We start from the raw sequence: 25,936 nt of genomic DNA, 5'->3' as shown, positions 1-25,936 counted from the left end.
ATAAAAGGGTTTGTTTGGTGAGTTATGTTGGTGAGAATTAAAGAAATAGCTGCAGATTAGGCTTCAGGAGCCCTAGGAGGTAAGGGCCTCTGCTCCTACATAAAAGGAATGTAAATGACCCCGATTCTACATTACTTATGTCTGCAAGCCTACCACTAAAACCAGGGGACTTGTGGATGCTGTCTCTGAAATCAAGATTGTTCTGGGACCATTAATTCCAAGCAGCCAAATTTGAAACACTCCATAGCCGTGGCCAAAAATATGACAGTAACTCTAAGCTGTAGCCTTTATTAATTGTATGACAGCTTTAGGACTATTGTAGCACAAGTAGAAGAGAGCTAGGCCCAAGAGACCTAATTAATGAAATTCTTTGTTGCTTGGCAAAAACAAATGAATTATACCTATGTAAAGACAGATATAGCAGTTTGCCTTCTGATGATCCAGAAAAGTAGCCCCGCTGTTAATTCAGAATTATGAAAATGTAAAGACTTGTTAGGCTAAAGTCCATGTTGTCTAAGTTTAAGGATTGTTGTAGTACTAAATGCGTTTATAAGAAATTTGCCAAGTTAGATTATTGTAGTGTCACTGTATGACAGCACAGCACTGCTACAGAAGAAAGCATGCTGTGGTTAGGTCCTGGGAGGGAGGATGTGATTCCAACTATGTGGAGTACGTGAGTTGGAATGGTTCATAAAAATGGCAAGGTGAAAAGTAAACCTACTGGCATTTTCCTCCCAAGCACAGGCATTGACTTGTGGCACAGAAGAGCAGGTGAGACCCATGGATGGTTGTGCTGAGTAGGATGTAAATGGGGTGAAGACAGGAGCAGAGACCTTCTGGGGCCCATGGTCATTTCAGTAGAGTCCTGCAGCACTTTAAAGCCCCTCTGTGCTATGGGGGCTCCCTCTCTGGGCTTTCTTGCATTTTCTTTTTTTCCATTTGTGATTATTTGCTTGTCTCTTCCTCCTTCTACAGTTTCTCAGAAATGTTCTTGGCCAATGTAGTGCGTTTTAATATCTTGTTTTGAATCACAGCAGGGCAAGAGGTGGTTGACATTTTGTTTATACCAGTGCTATTTTGTTACCCCTTTTTGTGCTTGAGTCTCTTTTACAACCAACCAAATTTACTGCCTCCTCCTTGTTGCTATTTTCCTCTTTATTGAATTCTCTTCTCCACCCCATTCCTTCCCCCGTGGCTCTCCATTTTCCATTGTCTTAGTTCTTTATTTCCCCCCTAAGATCGTGAAACAGCTCTGGGAAGATGAAGCATTCAATCTTATTTTCCATCTCCAGCTAGCACTTTATTAATAACCCATATTTATTTAGCATCCAGAGTCTGCCAAACACACACATACATACACACAAAGCCAGTCACCAGTGTTTGCTGTCAGGATAATGTCTTCCCGGAGGCTTACCTCCCTCTGCCAAGCCTAGCTAAATGCCTCTTTGTGGAAAGGCAAAGAAAAGGCTGCTCATGTTGAATGATGTTTATGCTCCAGCATCTTTCTGAAGAAAAATGAGCATGGGTCACAAATGCTCGTGGGCTCTGCTATTCCTGCAGCAGAGTGTGCTGGTTGGGAGGATCTGTAAGATGAAGAAATAGAGCTGGCTGCAGAGCTGTGATCTCAGCATTCAGGGCTGTGGGCAGAGGCAGCAAAATGTCTCAATGTGTTTTGTGGACGTCCCAGTTGCCTTAGGAAATTCCTGAGACCTTGTCTCCACCAGGATTGGGATGCTTCAGGGTTGCAGCTGGCTACTCCCTGCCATATGACAGTGGTAGGGGGGCAGAACACAATTTCCCCCCAGATTGCTGCCCAGATCTGCACAAAGATCCAGTGCATGAGGAAGCTGGGTGACTGCAGTCTGCTCAGACTGCAGCAGACCATTGGGAAATGCCACAAACCCCACTTACATGGCAACATTTGTGGATGGCTGGGTCCAGCCTTGCTCCAGCAAAGGATTCCGTACTCCATTGGTGCAGAATTGTGAGCAGCAGCTGTAGCTGTGATGACCTCAGACCCATTTCTTGGGCTTTTGCTCAGACCTAGAGCCTTGGGGTCAAAATTTGTAACAGCTGATTGTGCCAATTTTCTGCCCCTGTTGTTGAATAAACTAGGCTGGGGTGTATTCCCTAGCCATAAAAGTAAAGCTGAGGAGCATGGCTCAGTTCACAACCAGTTTGCTAAATCTTCCTCTCTCACCATATTGCACAGCCTCATCGAGTCTGCCAGCAGGTCCTGATAACGCTCTACTTGTGCCCTGAAACTATCTGGCACAGTTCTAACTGGCCTGGCCAAATCCATGCCCAATCCATTCCAATAACTGCACTGTTTAGATGGTTCTGTGCCTATGCTAGAGCTCTCTTTGTTTCCTTTAGTGGCACAGATACTGCTGCTGAGTCTTGGCTTCCAGAGCTGAGACAGTGCCAAATCCTGAAGGGAAGCACTTATTAATTGGGTAAAGAGAACCCACACCCTTTTATAAGGCATGCCTGCTGCATGGATGAGAGAAGTGTTTATGGAAGTGCAAAATAAGAAAACCTAATCTCATGTGAGATTTGAATGTCTTCCAGTAATCCAACAAGATCCCACTGGCTTCAACAGGCTTTAAATGGTAGGCTGCAAAGTTGGTTGGTTTGAGAAGCTGAATCAGGTTATTTTCCAAATGTTATTGAATACTTGTTCTTAGCTGTCAGTTACTCTTTAGAAATTGGGAAATTACTGAGAAATTTCAGTCCCACCAAAGAGTTGGGTTTCCCATTGCCTTTCTTTCCTGTGATTGTTTGAGTGAGACCAGAGCAATGAAGTTTTAGTTGGTTATTGTTTTGATTGTAAGTAACATTCAGAGAGAGACAAAAAAAAAAAATTGGAGAAGGAGTGAAATCAGTCCTTGACTTGCAGTGAGAATTGTAAGGGAGGCTTCTTCTAAACAGCCTTGATGATCCAAAGGCCAGGCTGGTCCTATTTTTAAATGGGACCTGTGTTTCAGCAGGAATGAACATGAACCATTTCACTCCATTTGTTACAAAATTGACTGGACGTCTGATTCAGGTAGGTTTAAATTCTTTGTCAGGGACCTAGAAACCCAGAGCTGCTGCTGCTTTTCTTGTGGAAACTTATTTTCTCTTGCAAGCACATTCGGTGCCCCCAGAGAGCAATAAGGGTCAAAACAGCAAAGAATAGCGAATGAATAAATAAGATACATGAACTGAATATACTTGTTGTAAGCAGGGCACACTTGTGCTGGAACAGTAGGACTTCCAGACAGAGCAGTCTTTGCTCTGAATTCAAAGAATAGGCATGGCCTTTTCTTGACTTGTGCTCAAGTCAGTGATGAAACTGAATGGCAAAACAAGAAGTTAGGTTAGGATGAAACTAGCTCTTTTTTAAACCATGGCACACAGCAAAGGCTTTTCACAGCAGTGATACATGTATTTTTAATGTGCTCCTGTCTGATATATGGTAGGTGAGTTCCAAGAAATGGTTCACCTTTTTTTGGATTCTCTTGGCAGTGGAAGGTTCATCATAACAGCCTCTTTGGAAACCATTCTGTTTCAGAGATGGGACTTTATTTTCCTAATGATAATCATCATGTGATAATCCTAGTGGAAAGTGAGACACAGTATAGAACTGTGGAGTAGTGTCTGTACTATGTAAATGCCTAAAATGCTTTTATCCATTCAGAATGAGCTTTCAATTTCTGTTCTTATTACCAAAGTCCCAGTGCTGTTTACAAATAGATGAGCCCCACATCCTTAGCCACTGTCTCATTGACTTAAGAGCAAAGACTTGCACTGACTTCAGGGGGTGTTTAAGGGGAGAGCAATATGCATCCAGTATGTGTAAAACAATCCTGTTGTGAGATTCAGGATTGTCCAGAGCACAAATTGTGGGTCTCTTCACTGAAACACAAATGCTGATTTACTGCATGTATGTTAGGAAGCTCCAGACCTGCCACTCAATAGCTGTGCTGAGGGCACATAATTTTTGCACTCGGTGTCCTTCAAGCCTTCAGCTTTTAAGGAATTGCTTTTTAATGAACAGTTCTGTGTTTTTATATAGTTTATAAGTAAGTTATTTTCCTGTGTGGGTGTAACACGTTCATTTTCTGTGGTAAATTCAAATCTCTTTTGCACGTGGAAGCATCTTGCTGCCAGTGCTCCAAGGAAATACAGTCACAGTGCAGTAAAAAATGTTCACTTAAATTCTCCATTGTATCTTTTTTCTACTTTTGTCTTTGTATGGTGTGCTCTTACAGAAGGGAATCATTAGAAAGTCAATGCAGAACTTTGAAATGAGTCAACTGGAAATATGAAGTCAGTTTAGAAAGTTCTGCCCAAACCTTACTGCAGTTACTGACTGAGGTTTTGCAGGATAGTTTCATTAGTATGACACTTGAATCCAAATTAGCTGTTGCTCTAATGAAGCTGCTATCACCTGCCAGTTTCTATTGTGTTGAGTCTCTCCCCTCAGACTGAGTTGTTTTTCTGAGATCCTGAAGCCTGTTGCTATATTAAGTATCTCAAGTAGATTGAGATACTTAATTGAGATTACTCAGGGTTTTTGGTTTTTTTTAGTTTTGGGGTTTTTTTTTGTTTTTTGGGGTTTTTTTGAGTTATTGAAGTTAGCTCTTTCTCTCTTCCTTGTCAGTCACTTGTATAATTTTACCGAGGTGACCTTGGTAAGTTTTCCAGCTGTGGAACAGCAATTAAAAAAAGTAATAATCACTTCAAGGGCTATTTAAATTCACAGTGTTGCTTTTTGGCTTGCAGAGAGACTGCATAAGATTGGTGTTGGGAATGTAAAATGTTTTGTGAAACATAAAAATCCTGGGTTTTAGCTAGGTGGGACATTTCTTATTTTCTGGGAATGAACCTAGAACTCATCAGAGATTTACAGGTGTTTCATTTTTTGACAAATCCTCACAAATTAAGGACTGAAGAATGGCAAACATGTTTAGGAAATGTATTTGTGACATCGATAATTTACCACATATATAGAATGATGATGATATCACCATTTTTTTCAGTTTGGGAAGGAATTTCTGTATTTCGTCCACACAAAAACATTTAAGGAAGGAAAAAAGTGATCCTAGATTTCACTGCAAACAAGCAAGTGGATCCCTTCAAAGAAAGCCTATGGAGATCTTACAACTCCTTCAATTTTTCGGTAACTGGGATAGCTGCATTTAGCATCAGAATCTGATCTTTGTTTCTTATATCCTGTCATGTCCCTGAATATGTGCCCCATAATTCTTAAACGTCAGGTCCCATTATGGGATTCATGCAGCTATGATTCTCATGCTTTTTCAGCCTGAAACTGTTTGGGGTTTCTTTAGTGTTTTTTCTTTTTTTCCCAGTAGTATTTGGGTTTGGATGGCTTGCTTTTTTTTTTTTTTTAAATAATAAATGAGCTGACATTTTATTAAATGCACTTAATTTTGAAGACAATTCAAACAATATAAAAAACAGCAATGAAGGGAAATATGAGATAATAACAATTGACCATCCAAGGTTGATTGAACACTCAGCAATTTAATTTTTCCTCAACAAATTGTAATAAATCAAATAATGAACAAATGTACAGTCTTGTAAAAAGAACATTTAAGTGGTTCTGATCTAATTAATGTTTGCTATTTCTGTATGCTGGGATTTGGCATATTTTGCATCAATCCAGTTTCTGGTGCATAACCAGTTTTTCCAGACAGAGAAGAAAACAGTGTCATGCTGAGCTGGCAGAGCTGTAATTGTGGCTAGTTGGTGCCCCTGAAAGCTTTGCCAACTGGAGTTGTACTGTGGAGATGAAACAGGAAAATTCTGTCAAGGCACAGGTCTGCCAGTACTCAGGGAGAGACTAGAAGTTCATGATGGAGAAATCCTGGTTGGTGAAGGGAGCAAGTCTGAGGAGTGAGGAGTTCAGCAACAGAAGGATTTCTGAAAGGATAGGAAAAGATTCTTCTGGGGAAAAAAAACATCTCAAATCAAAGTGTGGGTTTTTTGTGTTTTGTTTTGTTTTCTTCTTTTGCAATAACATTTCTTGGTTCTAGGAGCAAAATTCTGTTACATTACTCAGGGTGGCAAATCTTACAAGTTCCTGATTTCTACAGTCTTAAAACGTGTAGATGTGTTTGGTCTCAGCTTTCTAAGCAGACTGCTGCTTCACTCATTCCCATAGGAGAGGTGTTAGCATTGCCTTATCCCCTCAGGGTGAGGGATGTCCAATCACTCTTTTAACATCTGCTCCTCTGCCCAAGGAGTGGAAAGTAGAGCTGTAGCTCCAGTGCTTTACTCTTCTCTGTGGGAATTGGTAATAGAGACCATTCAATGCTTTTAAATTGCTTTAAAAAGCAATCTGGAAGTACTAGAACAATTTTCTTCTTTGTCTTCCCGCATTTAAAACCTCTTAGAGGGAGCCTTGGAGCTACAGCTTGATGATTTATCCCAGAACTTTCCCTGAATTAAGAGAAATTAGAATTTAGAGAGAAGGTTGGTATGGCCTAGTAGAGACTGGTCATTCAGAGAATGAGAATGATTGAGATAATGAACCCCTTGTGTATTATAAATTCAGCAAGAACAGCATTTTGCCCCTTTTATGGCACTTTTGCTGCTTTTGTTTCTCATCTCTGGCCAGAACTCAAACCAGAAAAAGGACTGTGAGAGTGAATAAAGCTGATGAAACCAATTTGTCCTAGTTTTGTGAAAATCGTAATAAGCTCAGGTTGCATTTAATTGGCAGTTTGGATGAAGTTTCTTTAGAACATATTTAGTTCTTCCTAATTAGCGTGCAATCTTTGGTTGAGTAGATTATCCTTGAGAAAGAGTTGCACTTGCTGATTTACTTTGACATGGTGCAATGCTACAACTGATACTTTGTCACTTCACCAAATAGCTTTTTGGGAGGAAGAGGATAAGTCTGATCTTCTAGCAAAGGAGGTGTGTTTGTTTCTTATGTGTTTAGATGAATAAAAGATGGTGTATCAGTGAGGTAGGCAAAGGAAAGTCTCTTCTACGAGATCATTTAGGGAGAAAGAGTAAAAAGCAGGGAAAGTCTTGCTAAACAACTTCAGTTAGATTAGATCTGCAAATACAGATACCTCTCCCAGCTGCAAAATATTTTCCTTCCAAACCTCTTGTGATAAATATCTCTATGTGAATGGAGGGCTCTATAAGGTGTGATTTAAAAAACAGGCTGCCTTAATTTTGGCAGAGCTTGCCCTCATTTTATGTATCAGGAAAAATAGAAAATATCAAACATCTGTTCATAGAAACTTTTCTGTTTGTCAGACTGTCCTGGGCATCTGCACAACCCCATCCTGTTTGCCCACCTGCACAAGAAGCAGATTGCTAGAATATGATGGGTTTGTCTATTAACCAGAAATGCAAAAGGAGGTTTTTTGTGTTTAATTAGTACCGTGGTTTGCACTAGAACATGGGGCAGCAGAAAATGATAAATTTTGAAGTGTGTGTTTGGAATTTGTAATAGTTGTACCCAGAAACTTCCTGTTAATACATTCTGTAAATAAATTGTTCTTGAGGGGGTGGGTGGGGGTGGTGCTCTTGTTCACTGATGAAAATGCAAAACCTTCTCAAAGAAACCAGAATTATTTAGCTTTCAAGTAGAGGAAAGGTGCCTTTCAACAACTCAGCTTTTAGACATTGAGCACTGGATTAAATGATTATGATCTTCATTATAGGGAGGAGCATTTGAGACACAAGGAGATGGAAATCTATTGCAGAGATGGAGTTTTGCATTTAGTACTTCAGAGTTTGCTTCCAGAGTCCCGAGTCTGTTGATTATAAATACCTCCATGTAGTTTTGCTAAAACCTGCTGAGCAGTATGTGTGTTTGCTTCTGCTCCATGAGCTAAGCATACAAATTGCCAAAACTTGGTTCTCCCCTGAAATTATGATTAAAATATGGTATCTACTAAAAATACGAAATCATAGTTTTCCCTCACAGTCACAGTTTTGTCTTTGACATTTTTGATAGTTTGCTTTTCCTTTTACTAGCAATTCTTGTTAGTTTCTATTAGCTGTATGGCTAGCTTATAGAAAAGATTTCCTGGGTAGCATTTGTTTTCTTTTCTGGTATGCTTTACACTGGCTGATGTAAAACCCAGCTATATTTTGTTTTATTATACTTTTACACCCCTATGCTGCTGTACTGTGAGAAATTCTTTTTTTTTTCTGATCTAGGAAGTGAGCTTTCTGTCCTCTTGCTCATACCTGAACTCTGATGACACTGTCTTAAAACGTTTTCTGCCTATTTACTTACCTTCTCAGTTTTCTCAGTGGAAGCAAAGAGAACTCTTTGTTTCCCTATTATGAATCTGGCAGATATTCAGAGGTAGTACTTTGGTTTGGTTTTGGTTTGGTTTTTCCTTTTGTTGGTTTTTTTTTTTTTTTGTTTTGTTTTGTTTTTTGGTGGGGGGGAGCGTCAGTCTATGTAGTTCCAGTTCATAAACAACTGATAAACCCAAGCCCAGGAAAGCACAAAATACCTGAGTCCTTAATGCTTCCTTGCTTCCTTGTTTGGTTACTGTTGTTTTGCTTCTGTTGACAGAAGTCAAGAGGTTTTCATCTTTGTGCTCCTTTTCATGGCAGTGTGATCACATTCTGCTGTTCTTTTTTATGGCTCTGTACCTCACTTTTCCATTATGGGTGAAAAGGAGACATGATTTGGCAGTCAACGCAGCATAGTAGCACCTAAGAAAAAATGTTTAATTCCTTAATCTATCCTAAATCTCCAACATGACCCTTGGCAATTCAATTATACCTTTTCTACTTTTAGGAGGTATCCTGCATTTTTGCGACTTTGTGTTCTCCACCTCAGCATGGTTATTTGGAGTCAGTGATCTTATAGGTCTTTTCCAACCTAAATGATTATATGACTTAAAAATGTACCCTTGGCAGCACACAATGATGGCACAAGTGTTAGAGAGAAATAGATGTGGAAACAATCCAAATGTAGATAAGTCCTTTACTACTTACATTTCAGTTTATCCAGTGCAAATGAAAACATTTTGAGTGATTAACAAATTCATGCCAGTTCCCTTTTGTATATCTTCTGCTTGCCACTTAAGGATACAGAAATCTGAGGTATTTGAACCCTTGTTGTGTTTCTACAAATGTTGCTTCTGCTTACAATGAGAGATTTTGAGGGCAGAGTTTAGTGGTGGTGGTTGTTATTATCATCATTGGCATTTTTTTGTTTCAGTCTTCTGTGCATCCTCTGGTGTTACTGCATTAGGACTGCTTAGAGTGTGCTGAAACAGGAATTCCCACTGCATGGAAAATCTCTTTGTTTGATTTCAAGGACGAAATTTTTTAGCAGAAGGAAAAATATCCTTTGAGAACAGAAAACCTGCAAGTGTACCTAAAAACGTATTAAAGGTATTTGTTGCCTTTTTTTCCCCAAGGACTTGTAGAGCTGTTCAGAGCAGCCTAGAGAAATTGACCTTTGTAGTTTCCTAAGAGTACACAGAGATGCACTAAGCATCTTCTGAGCATCTTCCTATTAATCCTTCTTACAATTTGGGAAGCCCAATCTAGTTCTTTAAAAATGGAGGATCTCACGATACCTATCTCAGTCTGTCTTTTAGGAGTATTCTGTCAAGTTGCAGTTCCAGCTGAGAGCAGACTCTCAGTTTTGAACAAATTAGAATCCTGAATATTTTCTGTAGTGTGTGACCATATGAAAGCATGCAATGTAAGCCATGAAGCTTTATAGATTTGGAACCCTGTCTAATGTGCAGTCAGAGAAAAGGAGGGGTGGTTCTTTGTTAATCACAGAGAGTAACGTTGCTTTCTATTTTTCACTCGAAGTGCCTTTGCAACTTTTGGTACCAAATAATTGGGGGATTTCAGAGGCTGGTGTTAGGACTCTGACACTACCTTCATCCAAACTGTAATTGCAAAAATACACTGTGAGTATGAGGGATATCTTCCATTCACAAGTACACTGTTTGCAGAACTTCACATCACAGAAAGTTAGTGAGACAGAGTGTTTTCAGGCATTTTTGTCTGTCTCCCCCTTTTTTTAAAAGGTTAGGCCTCTGGCTAAATAAATTTGATTCCTTCTGTAGGAAGAAAGATTGAAGACATGAAAAGCCCCAACTGAAATGGGTAGTGTGTGACAGTTTCATTCTTCTAGCCTATTGCTTTATGATGTGACTGTCTTTAATAACAGTTCTTCAGAGACTCATAACCCTTTGTGTGATTTACTGTGATTATCTTGCATGGCACCTGTGCATGGTATTAATTAAGACCTGAGAAAACAGTGCCCTAAAGCTGAAAAATTCCCTTTGACAAAGGGTAGTGCAATGAAAACCAGCAAACCCCCACATGCAGTGATTAGAAAGTTCTTCCAGAATTGGTTTATTACTTTTTTTTTTCTTGAAGGAATATGGCATCTTAAAGATAAACTTACAGGTTCAATTGCCTGCTTAGATGTGCAATCATGCATTTTTGTCCGCTTGAATTGAAGGTGCCTAAGGGACTGGGTTTATTTTCTGCATCCATTCAAGCACACGATAGAAATAAACAGCATGGTCCCAAACATAGCCTGCCAGCTATTAATCTACTAAGTACCCTATTAGTACCTGTCACTTTGGATTAGCAGAGAGTTTTTTATGTTCATCATGTATTTAAGTATACTGACTTTTGGATGGATTAAATCTCTCTTATTCAACTAATTCCCCAAAAGCATCCATCTGGAGAACTTTATGCCTTAGAAGTCTATTTCTCAGCCATAAGTCCAATAAGATGGCTTTATCATCCCAGAGAGTCACTCAGGATGAGGTAACGGGAATAATAATTGGTTTATTCAGTTTTAAGTTTTTCCTGCTAGAGAGCTGCTCATACTAAATCAAAGACAGATATTCCGTTTCTGTCAAGCATTTAAATTGTTCAGTGATTGATTAAATGTCAGGCAACCTGATAATTAGTGTATCTGAGAATCATTTAGAATGTAAACTCCCTGGGTGGGGATTTTTCTTCTTCCTTCTTTCTGTATAATCACCATCTCAAATCTCACAGTGCATGATTTGGACTCCTTAACTGCTGTCATAAAAGAAATAATAACGTCTGCACAACTCCCCAAACTAATACCATATTCTCTAGTGATAATCTAATCACTACATCTCTGAGGCACGTCAGTGTGCTGTTCTGGAATGGAGCTTAAAAGGGACAACTTGGAGGTTTATATCATTATTTTTTCTACCCCTGTAGTCTGTTGTGCATATGAAGCACTTCCTGCCAAGGCTCTGTTTGAGGCCATTGATTGAGCCACGTTCAATCATTCATTTTAATTATCACCAATTCATTTTAATTATCAAGGTCAGTCATTTTTTTAATTGAGAGGAGTGGAGTGTAGATGGCAGATATAAAATTAATACAGAAACTGTTCACTTTATGGCACTGTCAAACAGTTTCCTCTTCCCAGAGAAAACGGGAACAACACACCTGCAGGTCCACTCTCTGCTTTTGTGCAAACAACAGAGGCAAAGTGGACTGTGCAAGGGAGGACAACACAATTGCTATGCCATACAGCAATCTGCAAAAGGAAAATGGGGAAGCTCATGGGCTGTTTATTTAGCTCTTGGTCTCTCTGCTGTGTGTGAAGCTGTTGGAATGGATTTTGATAGTGTTTCTCTTAGTGGTCTCAGTAAGAAATACCCACTCATCAATTTTCTTTGATCAGCATCAAAGAGCCATTTCATAACGTTTTCTCATAAAAACCTCTGTAGCTCTGGGGAGCCAGAATCTCCACAGAAAAATGAAGTTGATTTCTTTCTTTCAAAGTGTTGATTTCTTAAGTTTGAAGTGTCTGGCAGTCACTGAAATGTTGGTGAATCAAAAGCAATTCATTGAGGATTTTGGGCCTTTGACAAAGAATTATTTTCTGGACAATAATCAATACCAGGAAGAGTTTGTGGACACCTTCCTCCCTGTCCAATATTATTTCAGTTGCTTGATGGAAAGTCCTGGTGTTTGTTTTTGATTGGAATTAGCCGGACCAGGAAAATCCATTTTGCTAATCAATTTCAAGTTCCAAGGGAGCTTCTACTTCACTCAAATTTTCTTGAGTTTTAGGCTTTGAGTCAATGAAATTGAAACAGTATTTTGTGGCAAATAGAGTTTCCAGAGAATCAGCAGCCATGATTTTAGACCAGTTGAAGTTATACTAACAGATTCAGTGGTGGGATGAGAGACTTGCACTGGACAGGGTGCGGGGTCCATGTTCTACTCTGGTGTGAAGTCTGAAACACAGTCCCTGTTGGCACTTTGCAGACTCTGTGTAATTCCAGCAAAGCAAGATTGCTTCACTGTGAGTCCTCTGGCCAGCAATAAAACCCATGCTTGTGACAGACTAACATGATTGCATTCTCCAAATTAGTTGTAGCACCTAATCTAATTTAATTAACGGATTAAATTTTGTCAGTAACTTGAAGGCTTAAGGAAACTGAATAATAATAATAATATTAATAATAATATTGGGATTTTCAGATTTCCTTCAAAATATCCCCATGGATTGTTTTATGGCTACTTACGTGATTGGTATGTCTGCACCAACGGCATGCTCTGAGTTGCAAGTTTTAGGGAGTTCAGAATTTCTGTGTATCAAACAGTCCTTTTCTCTACTATCTGATGCATGCAATTTTCTATCATTTGCCCATTCTAGTCATGATACTGTATAAACACACAAATGCTGCATTTTGGGGGATAACTTGATACATGTGTTTTCTCAACCTCCAGGAAAATAAGTTTTCAGCCAATCTGAAAGCTAATTGCTCCCTCAAAAACATGACAAGTGCAATGTATTCCGCTCTAGGCAGCCTAAACTTCTACCATGTAGCTGGCCTTTTTTTTAGGGTAGTAACAGTTTCTTAGTTGCTTAGCACAAATGCTCAATTTAATGTTTAGTTTTTACAGGGAAAAATAATATATTGGAACAGACCATCCTTTCTTAGACTTGTGCGCCACATGTTTTTCATGTCCTGTCACTGCTTATATTCCATTGCTCTTTCTTCATGCTGTTCTTACAGGTTACTTGGAAATTGTGAACTTTATGGTAGAGACTGAGGCTGGGGTTTTTAATGTTACCTAAGGATAAAAATAGCCCAGTGGGGGGTGAACTGGATCAGAGATACAAGATATGTCCTTCTCTTGTGTTTTCTTTCCACTATAGTTTAGAAATTGCGTGCATATGGCTCTACTCTCGAATGTATTTAGGAAATGTCTAGTGCCAAAGAGAGCAGAATATGTGGAGGAATTTGGAATGGCATTGTTCAGTTTATCTTGGAGTTTCAGACCTTCCAGCTGGAATACACAAATACCTAGGCTCATTTCAGGACAAATTTTAGCTTATATTTCAAGATTAATCTAGAACATGTGTCAAGAATGATGTCCAATGAAGAGTGTGTCTTAAAAGCCTGCCTGGCATTTGGAATGGATTTGAGAACCACAAGCAATGTTCCTGAGTTACCTGAAGAGAAATAACTTTGTGGCACATTTTTGTTGTTCATATGATGTTCTGGTGCATTAGCAGGTTTCCCTGGGATGGTAAACCTAATCCTGTACCTCCCTGTGTTTTCTGAGACTACTCTGAGAGTCTGTAATGGCACAGCTTCACCTGCCAGGGACTGGCTTCAAGGCATTTCCTGGACTACACCCCAGTCAAGTAGTTAATTTTATTTTAATCTAAGTTACAGACTTAGGTAATTGTGCTGAGTACTTTTTCAAGATGCCAATGTTCTTTCTTTGATGTAGTTCCAGGTGAGGTCCCAAATCTTCTGCTTCTCATGTATTGTGATTAGCTCTAACCTGTCAAGGACTGCACCCTCACTGTTTCTACTTTTAAAGGTCTGCTCCAGAACAGAATTTCATGAAGTTGCATTATTAAATTTTTCTTTACAGACACTCCTTGTACTCTGACCTGTAGATACAACTCTGTAGAAACCTACAGAAATATTTTTAAGAGTTGTCTGTGTCTGGTTGCTCAAGGAAGGGCATAGGGAATGCTCCCAGCACACGTGTCAACACATTTCATTTCGCCCCAGCAATCAGCTGTATAATCTGGACATAACCCAATTAATCTTCCCTGATTGGGCAGTTCCTATTCTGTTTTTGAATTAAATCTCTAAAAGGTTATTATCTATCTGATCCTTCATTCAGTCCCAAAACAGCTTGAAAAAGAGATTTCATGTGGATTTTTGTCGGAGTTACCATGGCTGTTGGTTGTTACAGAGCTTACAGACATTTCCACAGAGGAGAAATGGACTTAAAGGGACTACTGGCATCAGTGAAATATTTGTTTGTTTGAAGGATTAATTTACAAATGCTTTGGGGACTGCCCTGGAAGCTGTTTTAATCAAAACAAGATTGACAGACATGAGAAACTTTTGGCAAATTTGAATGTGAGAACACAAGATAGTCTCTTTACGCATCACTTGTGGTTATGATGCTTTCAGTCACACAGCTTGAGGTACTTTTTTGTCTTAATTCTGCCAGCATTTCATGTTTAAATTCCAGCAGGGCAAATGGATTATGATTTCTGCAAGTATATGGAGAGGAATATCTGGACTGAGAGTAAAGTAATTTGATTGTTGAGCGCTGTCTCTACCCAAATTAAGGTGCAAATGAGACCATACGCCAAAGTCAATACTACAGATTTTTTTTAGCAGTAAAACGTGTGAGAGAGAAGTAGAAAGAAATAGAAAAGGGGAGGGGGAGAGAGAGACAGAGACACAGAGAGATTAAGGAGAAGCTATTCACTGCCCATAGATCCAGTGGCACCCTGCTGGTCCTTCTTCACCTTGACCTTCTCAGTGGTGGTGGTCCCGAGGTCACTCAGAGCTTTTCACTACTTATACATTTTACCAAACAGAGGAGATAATGATGCTCAGTTCTCTTATTTCATTTGTTAAATGATTCTCTTGCTTCTAACATTAAATAGTCCCATGCTCAGTCTTTCTATTCTCTTGAGTGGGTGGGTTTCTTTGAGTTGGTGGGTTGCTTAAAGGTTTTGTTTTGTAGATATGTTGGGTACTTGTGTGGGTTTTTTTTGGTTGGTTGGTTTTTCTCTCAAGTTGTAAAGTGTGTATCCTGGATTAAAACTGTGGTGGAAAGTGTGGAAAGTTTAACAGGAAGGAGAGATGTGTGTGCTGCTGTTTCAAGTTCACTTGCTGCATGCATACTAACACAGTGTAGGTAAGGAACACTGTCACTGAGTCAAGGCTGATGGTTCAGCAGCTTTTGGTGTGGCAGGGTGGAATTGGCCCCCAGTTGTTGTAAGACACAGACATTCAGTGCCATACATTCAGCTCTCCTGCTCCCTGGTACCAACTGCATCTCTTGTCCTTGATGTGGCTGCTTTATGCTGTGTTTAAGGCCAAAGGATCACCAAGGTTTTCTGACGGTAATTGAGTAATCCACAGTGCAAGCCACCCCCAAGAATTGTCCCTGAAATCCTTGTGCTGTCAAGGAACAGTGTTCTGAGTGCTGCAGAAGCTCTGGGAATTCCCTGTGCCCACCGGGAAGTGCAGTATCCTTGCCCTGAAGGCTATTTGCTGACATGGGAGGCCTTTCCTTCCCTTTAGGATACCTTTGAGGGGAGTATAAGGCCACTTGAATTTCCTCCTCCTTGTGCTCATTATTTGCATTTTCTGTGCTGCCGAAAGTATTGTTTTTCAGTGAGTTAATAGCTCGTGTCATTTTGCAAGCAGGAGATAGACTCCCAGCTCATAGAAATAGCTTTAAAAGCAGTCATCATTATTTGTAGAGCAGCAGTGTGTACAGCTTCTGGCCCATTGCACTGGGGCTCTGTGGCACTGCATCTTTACTGCTTTTTCTGCCCCTTTCTGTGTCATCTGTTTGGCCTGCTGGCTTTCTAGATCTGGAGTATGCTTTCCCTGTCTTAACAAACCTCTGGCACAGTGACACCCTCATTAGTACTGGGCCTGCTAGATATTATTACAATAAAACATGTTTCAGCTTGTTCTCCTTTCAGTCTGGTCACTTGGAAAGCTCCAAGCCCATTTTTCCTCCTTGTTAATAAAAATCACTAAATAAAAATCACATTGTACCAATATGTAGCAGCAGGAACAACAACAATCTCACTCCAGCAAGGCCAGATCTTTCCTTGCAGCAAAAGCAATGAATTTGCTATCAGAACTGCAAATATTTGATAGCTGTAATAGCTATGCTGAAGGAATTGACTACACTAATAATGTTTTGTTCTTTCCGCTCAGTTTTTCTAAACCAAAAGGAAATGAGAATACTGGTCAGTACAGGCTCACACCCCACCCTCTCCTCACCCCAAAATTAAAAAAAAAAAATAGGAAAAGTGTAGGACAAATAGAGATGGGAAAGATTATTTATTAGGAAACTCTGACAAACATGAAAGGAGAGTAGATACCTATTTGTGAAAATTCAAACCAAATTAAATCAATGCCTTTGTTATAAGGTAAAAAAATCTTTCAAAATCTGGAACATCCAGGTACTTGTTGACTGCATCCAGCAGACATGGAAGGGAAAGTGCTTTTCCTTTCATACAGACACATTCACTAATTGATTATAAAGCCAAACTGTAAGAACAGAGTCAGGCCATGACAAGGGAAAACTAAAGCATTAGCTGTTTTATATGATGCTCCAGATCATGGAGTGTCTTCTTAATAACTAACAACTGAAGTGTCCCTTAGTTGTGAGATTTCATATTATTTTGAAGACATTTTGCTGTGGTTTAACCCTTGCTGGCAACCAAACCCCACACATCTGCTTGCACACTCCCTCCTGCTCTTGTGAGATGAAGGAGAGAATCAGAAGAGGAAAAGTGAGAAACCCTATGGGTTGACATAAAGGCAGTTTAATAGGTAAAGCAAAAACTGCCCACACAAAGCAAGGACTTCATTCACCTCTTCCCATGGGCAGGCAGATGTTCAGCCATTTCCAGGCAAATAGGGATCCATCGTGTGTACCAATTATGTGGGAAGAAAAACACCAAAATGTCCCTTCCTCCTTCTTCCATCAGTTTGTGTGCCGAGCAAGATGCCATATGGGATGGAATATCCCCTGGGGTCAGCCAGGATCAGCTATCCTGGCTGTGTCCCCTCCCAGCTCCTTGTGCTCCCCCAGCCCCCTCACTGGCAGGATGGGGTGAGAGGCAGAAAAAGCCTTGAGGTTGTGCAAGAGCTGCTCAGCAGTGACCAAAATACCCCTGAATTACCCACACTGTCTCCAGCAAAAATCCAAAACACAGCCCCATACCAAATACTATGAAGAAATTAACTCTAGCCCAGCCAAAACCGGAACCCATTTTCGTTAGATTTTTTGGAAAAAAAACTTGCAAGTCCCTTTATTGTTGTTTTAAGGAAAAAATTGCAATACAATATAGTAGTTCAGGTACACAGGAAACAACTGCTGAGTAGAGAGATTTTTACTCCAGTTAGGTGCTGAGTTAATTTACTTTTTCCCTTGGCCATACAGACCTAAGAAACCTGTGGACATTGCAGTGCAGGAAAAAATAAATAGCAGTAAACCACCGTAAAATTTGTACTTGAATTATGTTCAATTTTGTGTTTTAACACAATCTAGGACAGTATGGTCTGGTCCTGACTGGGCATTTTGGGATACTAACTTAATCCTAATGTGTGATAATAGTAATACATACCTTTCTGAGGCAGCAGTGACATTTTAATTTTCCAAGTGGAAATCAAATAACACCGGGTGAAAGAACAGGTGTATTTCATTTCTTAAATACATTTTCCAGCAGAAGATGGAGTTTTACTGTCACTGTATGTACTTAAAAACTCTAATGTTTGTTTTAAAGATTTTTTTTGAGATTTTTAAGTAAGGAAATGAATGATTGTTCCAGATGTCAATAAGTTATTCTTGTGAAGTACAAGACATTTCAACTTCAGTAAAAAAATTCATAACAATTAATTTAATCATTTTTGTTTACTCTAAAACAATGTTTGCAGTTTAGAATGTTCTGAATGAAAAAAATATTAATATCTAAATTTTTCACAGAAAATGTATATTTTTTGTAAACTGCTTTTTTCCCTGTCCTTCATTAAGTATATTAAGAAGAAACCTTTTCAATAGTTAACTTTATTTTAACTGGAACTCTTTTGATTAATAACAATTTCCCTTGCAATAAGCAGGAAAGTTCCCTGGCAGAATGCACCTCTGAATCAGTTGGACAGAAGCATACCCCCCCTTGAAGCTCTAAACATCCTGGAAGTCCATCCTAGAAGGAAATTCTTTGCCAGGTAGGCACATAGTGGGATCTTCACTGTTATTTTAAAATCAAATATAATTTTTTTTTTACTTTAGCTCATTTGTGTTTTGAATGTCAGGAAGTAGAATCTCAGTCCACAGCGAATTAAAACCGTACAGAAATTAATGATGTTTTAAGCTCCCAAATCAAAACATTTAGTTCTAGGACCAGAGGGAAAGAGGACAGGATCTGAAAATGCTACTGTGTCCTTCCAGTCTTTGGTACATAGATAGGTGGGGGGAAAAAGGGCTGGTTTTTGTTGTTTTGAAGGTTTTTTTGGTTCGTTGGTGTGTTTTCATTTTTTGTGTGTGTGTGTATCATATGCATACCTGGGGTGGCATTCTCAAAGGCTTGCAGTGACATTTGGGCTTATATTCACCTTGAAAGCCACTGGGAGCTGACTGAGCATGTATTTTCTGCAGCTGTCTACAAAAAAGCTAGCTTTAATTATTTTGTCTTAATTGAATGTGCTGAGTGTGATGCACTAGGAATACCCTGTGTCTCTTTCACATTTCCCATCAGGGCTTTGCAGCAGAGACAGTTTTCTCTGGGCATTAGGGTGGGGAAGCTGAGGAAGAAGGGTGCAGGGACTTCCTGTCTCCTGCAGGGAGGGCCCTTCCTATCCCAGGGCAAGAGGTGTGACAGCACAGCTGCACATCTGCATGGCACCAGCTCTTGCTGAGTTGTGCATGCATCACAACTTGGGCAAGAAATTGGAGTGGATGTGCTGGCATGCAGATCAGTGAGGTACAGGACTCTGTACAAGTCAAGGCACAATATTTCATCCCAGTCACTGTGGGGACTTGAATGCAGCCTTCTGGCACTGGGGCTGGTATCCTCTACATCCTCATGCTGTACAGGGTGCAAAGAGGTTTCCATATGTGCAAAATTATGGAGAGCATATATGGGCCCCAAAGTCTTCTGCTCTGTCTGGTCCCACAGAAGCTCAATACTCAGGGCTTTTGGCCTCCTCTGACTGCCATTCATGCTTGTTTGTCTTAAGACTTTAGGCCACCAACATCACTGACATGACCGGAATTAGCTGCAGGGCAGAAAAACCCTAACAATTCATGTTTGATAAATCACTGCTTTCATATGATATGGAGTATCTTGCAGGGCAATGAAATACCTCCCTTATTGGTCTACTAGTCATTAAATAATTCCTCCAACTCAGTTTATGTCTTTCCGTTGCCAACTTGGAGACTTATATTGCTTTCTCAGTTAAATCATCGGCTCCTAATGATCCAACTGGATTTTTATGTCCAAGCCATCCCCCAGGAGACTTTTATATACACTGCAATGATACTGGTTTGCTAGGGCCCTGGCAGTTAAGTGTTCTAGCACCCCCTTTTACAGCCTTTGATACATTTCTGAGAACGCCAACACTTAGACTATTTATGAGAAATCAGAATGGCAGCTGTGCTAAGACTGCAAACACAAAGCACATGCTGAGCTCTATTTAGATGCTCCAAGCTTTACCTGAAATGAAAATTCATCCCTGTACTGACCATTTCTTTTATTGTTGCTATTGCTGCATTAGTGATGCCATTATTGCAATCAGCATGAGTGGAGGGACTGGAAGTTTGGCACTGGAGAGGTGTCTCAGCATGAGGGAGCCTGGAGAGTTTCTGACCATGCACCTTCATCTTTCAGCCTCTTTGGGGTATCTCACACAACCTGCCTTTCTACTTGATGCTGCATTAAGTAAATTAAAACAACCAAAGGAGTGTTTTAGGTAGTTTAATTTTTGAACAACATGGTGTTTCTGGGCTATCAGAAACAGAAATGCGAACGTAAATGAAAACAAAAATCCCCATGTGGCTTGAATATTTTCAGAACAAAAGCTTATGCCATTGTGTTTAAAAATATTTTCATTTTAGCTTAAGGTTTCTTTTATTTAGTTTTTAATTTAAAAAGTAAACAAGGCAAGTTTGGGAGGAAGCACAGTATTTTCTTACTTTTTTACATTAACTGTTGAAGAGAAATATTTTTAGTGCAAAACTAATGGGATTTTTTTAGGATCAGCATCTTTCTACACATGCTTGCACACACCAACATTTTCAGAGGTTTCCAGTCCAGTTACTCAACCAAAAAAATCAATTACTAGCTGAGCCCTTGCTAGGAGGCAAACTAGTTGTGGTGAGGGCAGCTTTCACAGCTTTGCTTGTTTCTTTCTCTTCTTGCTCAGATTCTGGCTTCCACCTCAGGCCAGGTACCTGCTGTGGGAGGCACTGCTGGGTCTCTCCTCTTTCTGGCAGGGAGACCATCCTACTGCATCTGCTGAATTGCTTATCAGACTTTCTTCTTCCCACTGTTCCCTCTGACATTCAGCTCGGGGGTTGTGCGTTCATCTCCCTTGCCACGAAGCATTCAGGAATAAGACACCTACATGCCCTACTTGCAAGGTGTCACTGCAGCTGTTTTGGGGCAAATGACCCGAGTGCATCCTGCCTTTCTGCCTGTGGAGGGCTGGGGAGCAAGTAGCTGAGAACAGAAATCCAGTCAGGCAGCTGAGGTGTGGTGGGTTGGATGTCCCTGTGCTGCTTATAATGGAGTTGGGACAATGGCATTTCTCTCTGCTGTGTCAGTCCTTGCCAGCCTGGTGCACAGACAGGCTTTTTTTTTTTTTTTTACTTTTACACCAAGACTCAAACTCCTGCATTCAGCTGAAAACATTTTTCCTGCAATCCAGAGTTATAAACCTGTGCACTGTAGTCCAAGACATGGAGATAATGTTGTGCTTCTTTTTGATTTCAGATATCTCTGTTTCATTTGGTGAGGGGTGGGGGTTGGGGGGTGATATATTATGCTAAAAGAGATTTTTATTTTTTTAACTTTTTACTTAAAATCATTGACATGGCTTGCTTCTTCTGAATGTTTCTTCCTTCAGAGCACTGAGATGATTGTATGAGGCAAACCACTTTTTGGAGCCTGAATTCCTAAGCAGCAATGCAATTCAGTGTGCCCATAATTTTGAAGACATACTGGGGTGTTACAGAATAAGGCATTAACTGAGGAAGATGGCAGATTTTGAGGAAGCCATGTTTTGTTTCAGGACAGGAATGTGTGTGCTGTGTGCATCTAAACCAGCAGTAATTGGTGTTCTCTGCAGGCAGCGAGATTGAGATTTCTGTGAATAATTTAAATTTCTTCTTAAAACTCGTTATTTTCCCTTTCCTTGTATTATAGTCTGCTGTCTTCATTTAGTTGCTAGAGTTCCTCAGTGTTTTGAGAAATGCTGTGTAAATAATAAGCTAACGATTCCTATTCATCAATTCTTGTTCCTGCTGTTTGAGGCCATTAGGCGGACACTGCGCCCCCTCCTACCCATGTCAAATTGCTGTGTGATTTCTAAATAATGATTTTGTGTCATATAACCTAGGTTAACAGAAACCCCTGGACTGAAAACATAATACTAATGCTTCGGTATTGTAAACATATGTAATAAAGGGCTGCCTTATGTGCTGCAGTTTCTCTTATTCTGGATGGGCAGATTTTAGATGATTTGCAATCACCATATTACAAGATCTAGGAAGAGATTTGTACAGCATTGGTGTCATGCTAGTTCCCATTAAAATCAAAGGGAATTTTTCTGCTGGCTGCAATTAAAGCAGATAGACAGCACTGAGCCACAGGGTTAGAGGCACATCCTTCCAATCACAGGTAGCTCAATCAAACCCCTTCCTAGTCCTGTTTGTTTACTTATTGAATAGATACCACATGGGGCTGTGTGGAATTCCCCCCATCAGGGGAGAGAACAAAGCAAATCAAGTTGATAATCTCCTGACACTCTTTGCAGTGGCATAGCAGTTTTCTATTTATTGGCATGTTTTGGGATGTGAAGTTATGCCATTGCAGAATATCCTTTTAACTATATATATACAACAATTCATCAAGTTGAGACCCAAAGTAATAATTTAATAACTGTAATCCAGAAACTGCCAGAAGAATTTACTCTGAGGCTTGAATCTCTTTTTCCCCATCCGGAATGGAGTAAGATTTCAGCCTGAGTATGTGCAGTTGGCTTCATTCCTCTGATTATTCAGATACCTACAGGTAAAATTTTCGGGCTTAGTGGGGAGAGGAGAATTTGCCACACAGGGAAAAACTTGAAAAATAGTATTTAAGGTCTCCTGTCTTGGAAATTGCAAACCTTAAACTGTGGGCACAGAAGGAGCATTTCTGTGAAAAAGAGGCTGCTAAACTATGAACTTCTCAGTTTGAAAATGCCTTAAGTTGAGTTCTGCACATGCAGTTTCATCAACTGTAGGTAACAAACAAGGCCTATTCTCTTTTGAAAATTGTGAGCCACACTACTTCATAAGCCACATTTACAAGCAGTTTCCCAAAGGTATGGGGCTCATGTGACTGTTTGACTCCCTGCTCCCTCAGCAGCGTTTGAATTTGCTTGCCACTATGAACCAAAGTTAGCTGAAGGGCAGGGATTGGAAAATGAAATGCTCCTGAAACATAACTGAGAGCTCATGATGTGGTGGAGGAGAATGACATCCAAATTGATGTCTCCACAGTGGAAAAGAGGGCAGCAGGAGCCCAGCTACTTTAATTAGGCACTGGAGGATGTGGATGGGAGCACGCTGCAGGAAAGCAGGCTGGGAAGTTCACAGAGTACTTGTTATTAGGAGGGCAGCCTGCAGGGGCTCAGGGTTTGCTGCTGAAGTTTGTTTATAATGCAGCACATTCTCCCAGTCTGCTGTAAAGGAAGCCTGGATGAGGCTTAGAAATCAGATTTAACCCTTTGCTGGGTCCCATTCAAGCTTAAAACACAGAGCAAAGCTGAGACTGTTTTTCTCCTAACCTTGCCTGCTTGCTCTTGCAGCTTTTCCTTGTCCCTGACCTGAGAACTGTTTCCTGTGTGTTGTGGGTCACTCACACTCCTGTGAATATGACTGGATTTGTCGAGCTGTCTTGTCAGAACAAAGGAGCTACACTCAGGAACTTTATGATCCCCAACCTGATGGGAAGAGATAGGACAGCAAAATCTCCCTATGGGTAAAAGATCCTGCTTCCATGAGGTTTTAGAGCTACTTATTTTATTTATATTTAAATATAAATATAAAAAGGATTTGAATGTGCAGAGGGTAATCAATCATGCAGGCTTTGTGATCCTTCTGGAGGAAACCAAATTAATTTTAATCTCTCAATATTTGTACGAGAGGGAGCAGTAATATTTATTTGGCAGGTGTGTGGGCACACTCTCTCTCTGAAGCACACAGTAAAACAAAGCATAACAAATCTGTATTTACAAATCTGAGGAAGTCTGCACTGCAGTCAACATATTAAAGTTTTTTCAGCAGCTTGAGAGATGATTTGCATTGAGCGCCTTAGCCCAGGTTTACTGAGACAGAGGAAGGTGTTGACACAATATGTGTTTGAAACATTGCTTACATTTTCTCACATGAAACTTCAGCTGTTTCTTCGAAGTTTGCCACATGCTGAGATGAAGCAAGAAATGTTTAAAAAAAAATCCTTGTCAGATGCTTTGCTAGATGAGAGAAAAGATAAGAAAGCAAGTACAAAAATGCAGACAAATTATTTCCACACATTAAAATCTTGAGATTGCAGTCTCTTATTTGCAAATTTAGCTGGAGGGAGAGCTCTGCTAGCAGCATTAGGTGTATGCTTGGGAGAAATCAGGAGCTGGACTTCAAAGTGGTCTTTATTCAGTGGAGGTTATACTGTTTAAGGCTTGGAGAACACTGCTTAGCAGAAATTACTGCTTAGCAGTAATTGGAGAGCAGAAGTAAATGCCACTGCTCCAGCAGCATGGAAAAGTGTAAAACACCATTGCCATGTGCATCAGGCTGCAAAATGAGGAAACCCATCTGGGAAATAATGGTTCAGAAAATCACAGTGTTAAGGGATAATGGAAGGGCTGCTCCACCCTCTTGCTGGCCATGAGCAGGTCAATGGAAAGATAGGTGAAAGAGGGGAAGCAGCTTAAAGATCCCATGTGTTCCCTTTGCAGGCAGGAGGAAAGAGGAAGAAAGCATACATTCCCCTTGGGTAGGGCACAGCTTTTCCTCCTCTCCTTCTTAGCTGCTTTTTGCCCCTGGACTCTTTTCAGGTAATCTTTGAATTGAGGTTGGCTCTTTTCCGTAAGGTGTGCATCAACTCCTGTAGAGCTGAGGGCTTGGTAAAGGCACAGAAGATGTCTATTACTCACTAGGACAGGTGTGATATGCACTTTCTCTCAAAATATAGCAGGTTCAGGTGAAGACGCCTAGGAAAAATCTGCAGAGATAAAGAAATAGTGCAGATTGTGGCCCCTGCTCGTTTAACTAGTGCAGTTGGCTTCCTGAAACTTGATAATTCTGATGACTCCAATTTCCTTCCAGTGGAGGAATGCCCACCTAAATTATGATTCAATTGCTTGCAGGAAGGATGGAGTGATGTACACCAGGACTAAAGGAAGACAGCAGTGGTGTTTTGTCCCTTCCACATCTCAAGATAGATCCTAAATAGACTTTTTGAAGAGTTAAAATCAAGTGGGCTGGAGAGATGATGGTGAGGGGATTCTCTAGTCTCAGAAAGCAGGTAGAAGGGATGTCAGCAAGACATCTGCTTCTCTGACTCTATTGGCTCCCTGTTGTGCTAATCTCCAAAAGAGCTAGGAGGCTGCAAAACAGGCTGGATCAGGCTCCCTGCAGCTCCTGTTGTCCAACAAATCAGTCCTAATGGAGCACGAGGACAGAAAGTTGTCTTAGGAGTAGAGGCTTTCTTCTGGAGAGAAGATTTACAGGCAGGTACACAGCTTGAAAAGTTGTTGGCTTTTTGCCATCCTTCTGTATACTTGCTGATGAAGCCAGAACAAAGTGAATGAAATTAAATCTCATTAGGGCCCTGCTGCTTTTAACTAACACAGTAGTTATGTCAGCTCTGGGGTGGTTTTGGTTTTTTTTTTGGTTGGTTGGTTTTTTTCTCTGAAGCGTACCAGCCCCACCAAAGGAAGGCCAGAAAGTCACCTGGTCTCTGAGGCTGTGTTCAGATCCAGGTCCCTAAACTAGCCCTTTCTAGCAAGAACAATGCCAGCTGTTGTAAGGGGTGTGACTTCTTTCTCCACACTCAGCACCAGAATGTGTGATAAATGACAGCAGAGCTGTCCTTGCTACTGATCAGAGGAGCTTTGCTCCTGATTTGTATCTCTCCTGTATTAATCAGTGAAAACATGATATGGAAAAATATTTAGGTGGTTGTTTTATATCCTTATGCTCATTTCCCACCGTCTTAAGGCCTCTGTATTATTAAAAAAAAAAACAAACGTAAGTAGTGCTTATATGTTCTCCCTGTGAAAAACAGGATTACCCTGTTGTCATTGATGTTTCCCAAGTCTAGCTAGACTTTTATGGGGAAGGAAAGACAGCCAAGTTTAGTGACTTCTGAGAGCTCCTCCATCTAGACAGCGTTTTAAATAAGGGCTTTGTATATGTCAGAGTTCACAAGATCTGTCTTGCTCTTTCCATCCTTCAGCTTTTCAAGTACCCTACAAGAAAAGCTGTGTGAAAGCTATTGGGTACCACCTTGTGTGGCTTAATTTGTTTTATTTAAATCATTGCAGTTGTTGCTGTCACTTTAACTTTGGTCCTATCTCTTGCTGTGAATCCTATGCAAATATTTACTTGGTGGAAATGTTTTCTTTTTAGT

General features: G+C 40.3%; 1 long non-coding RNA gene across 4 annotated transcripts in view; it reads left to right on the top strand.

Annotated features, from left to right (window-relative positions):
* The window catches only part of LOC146437955 (uncharacterized), a 319,641-nt gene that overhangs the window by 129,250 nt on the left and 164,455 nt on the right, over nt 1–25,936 (top strand). For all 4 annotated transcript variants that reach the window (XR_014852002.1, XR_014852003.1, XR_014852000.1 and 1 more), the window contains exon 2: nt 18,159–18,266. This is a non-coding gene — a long non-coding RNA (uncharacterized LOC146437955). The remainder of the gene's footprint in view (nt 1–18,158; nt 18,267–25,936) is intronic.

The sequence above is a fragment of the Lichenostomus cassidix genome, chromosome 4, assembly GCF_008360975.1.
Source record: "Lichenostomus cassidix isolate B80296 chromosome 4, HeHo_3.0, whole genome shotgun sequence".
NCBI classification, from domain to species: Eukaryota; Metazoa; Chordata; class Aves; order Passeriformes; family Meliphagidae; genus Lichenostomus; species Lichenostomus cassidix.
The sequence above is the reverse complement of the archived record's forward strand: the minus strand, read 5'-3'. Positions and strand labels throughout refer to the sequence as shown.